Source organism: Chrysochloris asiatica, unplaced genomic scaffold (assembly GCF_000296735.1).
Source record: "Chrysochloris asiatica unplaced genomic scaffold, ChrAsi1.0 scaffold00242, whole genome shotgun sequence".
Taxonomy (NCBI): Eukaryota; Metazoa; Chordata; class Mammalia; order Afrosoricida; family Chrysochloridae; genus Chrysochloris; species Chrysochloris asiatica.
Window position 1 is genome coordinate 3,841,645 of NW_006408760.1, and position 7,547 is coordinate 3,849,191.

The following is a 7,547-nucleotide window of genomic DNA, read 5'->3' on the forward strand; positions in this document are numbered from 1 at the left end:
CTATATAGGGTTGTCATGAGTTGGAATTGACTCACTGGCAATAATTTTGTGTTTTTTTTTTTAAATAATTATCAATAGGTATGAATTTACTGTTGTCATTTTCTTGTGCTATTTTTGTGTGGTGCTGATGATTTCTTTATTCTGTATATATATTTTTTGTGCAGCCTTCGTTTGTTTTATGGATTTTCTTTTTTATTTCCTTTATTGCTGTTGGTTGTTTTTACTGAGTCTTTATGATTTTCTTTTTGATTTGGTTAGAAGGTTTGTTAATTTTCTTTGTGGTTACCTTTTCATTTATTATTGTTGTTGGTAAGTGCCATAGACTTGGTTCTGATGCATAGTGACCCTGTATAGAGTTTCTGAGTAGCAGCTGGTGGATTTGAACTGCCAACCTTGTAATTTGCAGTCCAGTGCTGAACCTACAGCATCATACCAGGAGTCTATTATTATCTACCCTAAAACAGTCTATTCTATCTTGATATCATCTTGACTTCCTCTGCATTTGGAACTTCTGTAACTATATCATTTATGACCTCTTTTTGACTTGTAGTTGTTGTCTTTTACAAATTTTCTCTGCTGCCCTGTTTTTCAGTGTTGTAGGTTTATTTACTTATTTATTTTGAAAATTATTTAGCTGGGGTGGTTTCTGGGTGATATAGTATCTTCAGTCTTATACCTTGTCCCCTACTCACTCTCCTAATGTTTTCATTATACTGTCTCCCATTTATCTCTAGGTGTGTTCTGAGTTCACTGTGAACATTCCTACCACTGATGTCTGAGTAATCCTTCTTCCCTAGAATGCAATATTTTACCAGAAGGTAAACATAAAACAGGGAGACCTTATTATGAGTTGAAATTTTGTTGCCTGCTATATTAACATTATAGACATTAAAGACCCTTGAGCAGCAATTCTCATCTTTCTGGGTTTTGCTTCTGGCCATCCCATATTTTACTGTAGCAATAGCTCATCTATTTGACCCTCAATAATATTTCTAAAAGGCAAATATGTCACTATTTTTAGGGTAGGAAGTAGGGAGAACTGGCCTAAGGCAGGCGTCAATATTTGTATTCCATCTCAGCTCAGATCATGACCTGAATGTTACTTACAGATAACACCGAACAGATAACACCGACATTTTATACTCTAGTTTATACATGGCATATTTTTCTTCCCTTCTATATTTGTTAAGATCTTTCTTCTCTTCCATTATTCACTCTCTTGTTGATGGGGCATAAGAGCAGATAAAGAAACCTGCTTTGCCACCTTACCTCCCTTGTAGCTCCACAATGTCCAACAATCAGTAGCCAAGATCACTACACACAAAGTCACATACATGCATCTTATAGTCACAAATAGATCTCTAGATTAAGGTAGGGAGGGGAGGTAGGTGGCCATGAGCATTTTTCGTTTGGGGCAGGAAGGTGAAGAGTTTCCCCAGCTACTTCCCAAACAGTTCCCCTACTCTAGATCCAAAACTGGAAGTTCTCTGTTGGATAAGGTTTTAGAATATGGGAAGAAGTAGAGGCAGGGGAAGGAGTAGACTGTGCTGTTTTTTCACCATCCCCCTCCTCAGTCTTCATCAAGAAGGGAAAGGATGCATAGGCATGGATGTCAGCTGTTTCTACCAAGAGATTCATGGACACAGGTTTCTCATCACCCAGTGAACTAAGAGCCAAGCCAGGCCAAACTTCCAGTTCTCAGTTTGGTGATATGTGAAGCTACTTGTCTCTCATACTTGATAAAGGTTGCTGTTATTTTTAAGTGCCGTTGAGTTGGTTCCAACTCATAGTGACCCTATATAGGGTTTCCAAGGAGCAGCTGGTGAGTTGAACTGCCGACCTTACATTTCAAACTGACCTTGTGGTCCAGTGTTTACACTACAGTGCCACACCCGGGTGTTTCTGCTACTGCCAGGCTTATATGAGCCACCCATACCACAGTTGTATAAAGTGCAAATTCTGAGCCAGATCCTGAAGTTGGGTCTTTATTGGATTTTGTCACTCTTAAAGGCCCCTGAAGATTCTTATAAGAGTGTTTTTATTTTTCCTTTCTTTTCTAATGGCCGGATTTTAAAAGATATCTTAATATTAGGACATAATATACCTCCAGGCATAAGTGGAGGAAGCTGGGATGGTGGCAGGTGTGCATTGCCACTGTTACCTTCCTACCATGACTTAAGATGCAGACTGGAAGTTGAAGTAGGCACCACTAGAAACTGAAGCTCACTTCTTTCTTTCTCTTAACCCATGTTACTGATATCCCTGAAATGTTGACCCCAAACATGACAGCCACAGAAAGCATCATTCTTACTGGAAGGAAAAAATATTTTAAAAGAAAACATATGCTCTTCTCTGAGCATGCTGATATAAGTAATGTTTTTTCTCTCAGTTGTTAGATGCCATAGAGTCAGTTCTGACTCAGAGTAGCTTTATGCACAATAGAATGAAACACTGCCCAGTCCTGTGTCATCTTCACAATTGTTGTTAAGCTTGACTCTATTGCTGCTGCCACTGTGTGTCAATCCATCTCTTTATTTTTTGCTGATCCTTTACTTTATCACGCATGATGCTCTTTTCCAAGAATTGGTCCCTCCTAATAACATGTCCAAAGTATGAAAGATGAAATCTTGCCATCCTGGCTTCTAAGGAACATTCTCACTCTAATTCTTCCAACACAGATTGGTTTGTTATAAAGCATTTAACATTTTTTTTCTCTCTACAGGAAATTAAATTTTTCTTTGAGAGAGATTTTCCTTCTGAGAGAGGATAGAGGAGGAATTTATGGTTGAATGGAAGAGACACTTCAATCAAGACAGAGCCCAGGCAGTCCGGGCAAGATGGCAGAGTAAACAGATGCACTGTGCTAATCCTCTGCAACAAAAACATGGGAGTGAAACAGATACAGATGACAATCCTGGAACTCTGAGCATCAGAGGATAGGAAATAGAGTTGGACTGAGTGCCAGCTGGAAGAGAAAGCTGAACAGGAGCAGTGAAAGAGAAGAAAAATGGTGGCCTGTGGGCTGGTGTGGTGCTCCACAGCCATCTTGAGCTTTTGAAATTGGCTGCTGATACAGACACCTGCAGGCATAAGACACAACTGGAGGTTGGCAGCAAGGAGGTGCATTTCTCTCTTGATCCTATGCCTTCCGGATAGCCAGGGATGTGACCAGTCCTCACTCTTGAAAACCCAAATGGCCAGTGGCGCCCCCTCCTGGGCAGCCTCTGTTCTGTCTGGGGTCAGTGCCCTGCTTCTGGAGTCACGTGAACCTGCCCTGAACTACACTACACAAACAGTGAACAGAGAACTAACTATCACATCCACCAGGAGACAGGTGGTGAGTGCCTGAGAATACATCATTATACAATTACCAATTAAATATAAATACAACACCACAATGTTTCTGAGAAAACAGACCATACCAGCTTGTGCAAAGAAACAAGACAGAGTGTCTCAAACAAGTGACCAAAACACAGAGTTTGAAAATCTAATACCAGAAATGATATCGGAACTACCTGTTAAGGAATTAAAAAGAATATTACTTAGCTAACTTCAACAGATTGTGAGAATAAAACTATAGATGAAAATCAAGGAAAACAGACAAAACTATGGAAAATTTCAGGAAACAAACTGACACAATAATTGGAAAAAAAAAGGGGGATGGGGGGAGCCATACAAACATAGCAATTAGAAAGCCAGAAGATTAACACTTATATTTCAGAAATAGATAATACACTGAAAGGGCAAAGAAACAGAACTGAATCAATGCAAGGCTGGATTACTGAGCTTGAAGAAAAACCTCTCAATATTCATCTGCTAGAGGAACAATCAGTAACAAGAACAAAAATATCCAAAGAAAGTCTAAGAGTTATGTGGGACACTATAAAGAGGAATAATTTACATGTGATAGGAATTCCAGAACAAGAAGAAACAACAACAAAAGCCCCATAGAGAATATTGTCCAAAAGTTGTTGGAAGAAAACTTCTCTAACATTATGAAAGATGAAGAGATAGCCATTCAAGAAGTTGAACAAACTCTAAATAGGATAGAGCCCAAAAGAAAATCACCAAGACATATTTAACTTTTCAAAACCAAAGATAAGAGCAGTTCAGGAAAAATGAAAAGTAACATACAAAGGAGAGTTACTAGACTAAGCTCAGATTTTCCTGCAGAAACCATGTAGGCAGGAAGACAATGGAATGACATATACAAAACTCTGAAAGAAAAAAATTGCCAACCAAGGATCCTATATCCAACAAAACTGCCCATAAATATGACGATGAGATTAGGTCATTTACAGACAAAGAGAAATTAAAATAAATTCTAAAATCCAGACCAACCTTAGAAAAAAATGTTAGAGAGTTTTTTTTTTTTTTTTTGGACGGAGAATCAAAAACCTGAGACTAACACACATGACAACATTACCTAATTCAACCTAGATATAGAAGTATCAAAGTAAAGCAGAACTATAGGACTGAAAATAGAGAACCAGAGATATGGTTGCAGCAACAACAACAACAACAACAAGAATACAAAAGTAAAAAGAGGGAATAGGATAAGCACTGGACTGCGAACCACAGGTTGGTAGTTCAAACTCACCAGCTGCTCCTCAGAAACCCTATACAAGATCACTATGAGTCAGAATGGACTTCATAACACTTGGTAATAACAACGTAATTACAGAACTTCCAAGTTAAGAGGAAGTCAAACAGATTTCAAGAGAATAAATAAATAAATAAACTTAACTGTAACACTGAAAAATCGATCGTTGTGATGTGCCGTGGAGTTGGTTCTGACTCATAGTGACCTGTACAGGGTTTCCAAGGCTATAAATCTTTATGGGAGTAGAATGCCTCATCTTTCTCCTGTGAAACAGCTGGTAGTTTCGAATTGCTGACCTTGAGGTTCGCAGCCCAATTTGTAACCACTACACTACCAGAAAACCAGACCAAGTCTTATTCCTTGCCCTAACCCTAGCCCTTATCCCTAAACTAACCTTCGTCCTAACCATAAATTAAATGAAATCCTAGCCTACCTAGACCTAGCCATAGTCCCAGCTTTAACCCTTGCTCCTTATTCCCACCCCTCCCCAACTATAATAATGAAAAGGACAGAGCCTAGGGTGGCCTTTGGGACTTGGCATCCTTTAGTCTTGCTGCTGGAGCCAGATTGGAGACCCAGGCTTCCAAAAAGACATGGAAAGAGTTGCTACTTTTTGAATTCCACAGTTTTCCCAAGATGTATGTCCTTTTCTCTTACTTACCTGCCTCTGTTTAGAGAATTTAGGCTTTGAGAGCATGCTTGCAGACTACAGGCTGTGGTATCTTGCTCACTATAGGATGGAGCCAGGGCTGTCCAGCATGAGCGCTGTCTAGCCTGGAATTCCTTTGTTATGACATTCCTTGTGAAATTCTTAAGATCAGGCATAGGTGCCTGGCACGGGCCCATCACAGAGAAAAGAATTTCATATGGAGAAAACGTTTTCCTATAACTCAATAAGCGAGCTTGGTTGTGAGAGGGGCGGGACTCTGCCAAGACTGACACTGGTGTGGCTTTCCTCAGGATTTCACTAACATTTTCCTTTTGAACTGAAACCAAAGAAACAAATGACTCACCTTTGTCTGAATTTTCTTTTGTGGAGAGCCTGTCCCTTCTATTGCAGGAATAGGGACGTCTTGTTTCCTGAGCAGGGTGGCTCTTTGCACTGACATGACAGTCTACTATCCTGCATCCTCTACTGGATTCTCCACTGCTTGAACTTCTGAGGTCACACTTTTTCTTCATGTGAGTCAACATTTGTGTTCTAGCTCTTACCTGGGTCCTGAAGCATGGGACACCTGTCACCTCCTTACCCACCACCCATGTAAATATAAAGGTTTTGGGAAGCAGCCATATTTCCACGGTGCACACTAGGGAGGGGGCAGTGAACTCTTAGCAGGCAAATTGTCAAGTGAGAGGTATGCAGAGCAATGAGCATGTGCTGAGGCTCAACCTTCACTTTGAGCTGTATCTCACTAACATGATGGTCTTTAAGGAATGTTTTCCTTCCATCTTGGACTACCAGCATTCATAGTGATGAGGGAGATTCCTTGGTTACTAGATCCATAAGACCAAGCACATCTCCATTTAGGTTTTGGAACCTATTCAGTTGAAGGACTCAGAAGGTCTCAGTAGATTCCTCAGTCTTAATGATCACTCTGGATTCTTTGATCCTCCTCTGCCTCCAGTTTTGTTCTCTGACACATGGCATGGTTGGCTGGCATAACTGACATTTACATCCCTTGGGACATTTCCTGCTGATCTTGTGGTCAGATCCAGGTTCATTATTTTGCCCAGTTCTGCCACACCAGGTCAGGGTGTTTTATTTTTTTCCAGTTCTGGTTGTTGATGCAAGCTACCATCAACACTCATGGAAGCAGCAACCAAGAAATCAAACAACGTATTGCATTAGGCAAATCTGCTGCACAAGATCTTTTTAAAGTGTTGAAGAGCAAAGATGTCAGCTTGAGGACTAAGGTACACCTGAGCCAAGCCATGGTACTTTTAATAACCTCATATGCATGTGAAAGATGGACAGTGAATAAGGAAGATAGTAGAAAATTAATGCATTTGAGTTATGATATTGGAGGAGCATATTGAAAGTGCCATGGGCTGCCAAAAGAACCAGTAGATCTGTGTTGGAAGAAGTGCAGCCAGAGTGCTCCTTGGAGGCCAGGATGGCCAAACTTCTTCTCTCATACTTTGGACATATTGTCAGGAGGGACCAGTCACTGGAAAGGGATATCATGTTTGGTAAGGTGGAGGGTCAGAGGAAAAGAAGAAGACCCCCAGCAAAATGGATTGGCAAAGTGGCAGCATCAATGGGCTCAAGCATGGCAACAATTGTAGGTTAGCTCAGGACCAGGCAGTGTTTTGTTCTGTTGTGCATAAGCATCTCTATGAGTCAGTACCGACTTGATAGCATCTAACAACAACAACAACAGCAACAGCAATGAAGGGCTAAGAAATGTGTTTGTTCTCTTTTCTTTGTAGGAGACTCAGAGGGGAACCATTTCTGTGCTTCTGACTTTTCTTACTCACAGACTCACTGCAGAATTTTCTCCGAGTAGCAGTTCCTCCTGGCCTTCTTGATGTTTTCCTCCAAAGAGCATGAGGACCTTAGCTATGTTATCTTCTTTTGTTGAATAGATAGACTGGTAAAGGAACCTGAATCAGGCCTCTCTCAACTCACACAATTTTAAGAAAATGGAAAGATAGGCCTCACCTCTGTTGCTCATGAAACTTTATAGCATAGGTTTCTAGCACTTTTTGAGTGGGTAAATTAAGGAAAACCCCCAAGGAGGTGTTCAAATGATGCTTATGAACCATTGAGGATGCCAAATTTCTGGTTTCTGAACGGGTGTGGGACAATCCAGGAAGGAGCAGAACCAAGGGTCCAGTAAGTTGTATACAATGCATACTCACAGGAATCCTGCCCTGATTGGTTTGCCCATGTGTGTTTTTGTTGTTGTTGTCAGATGCCATGGAGTCGGAACCGACTCATAGC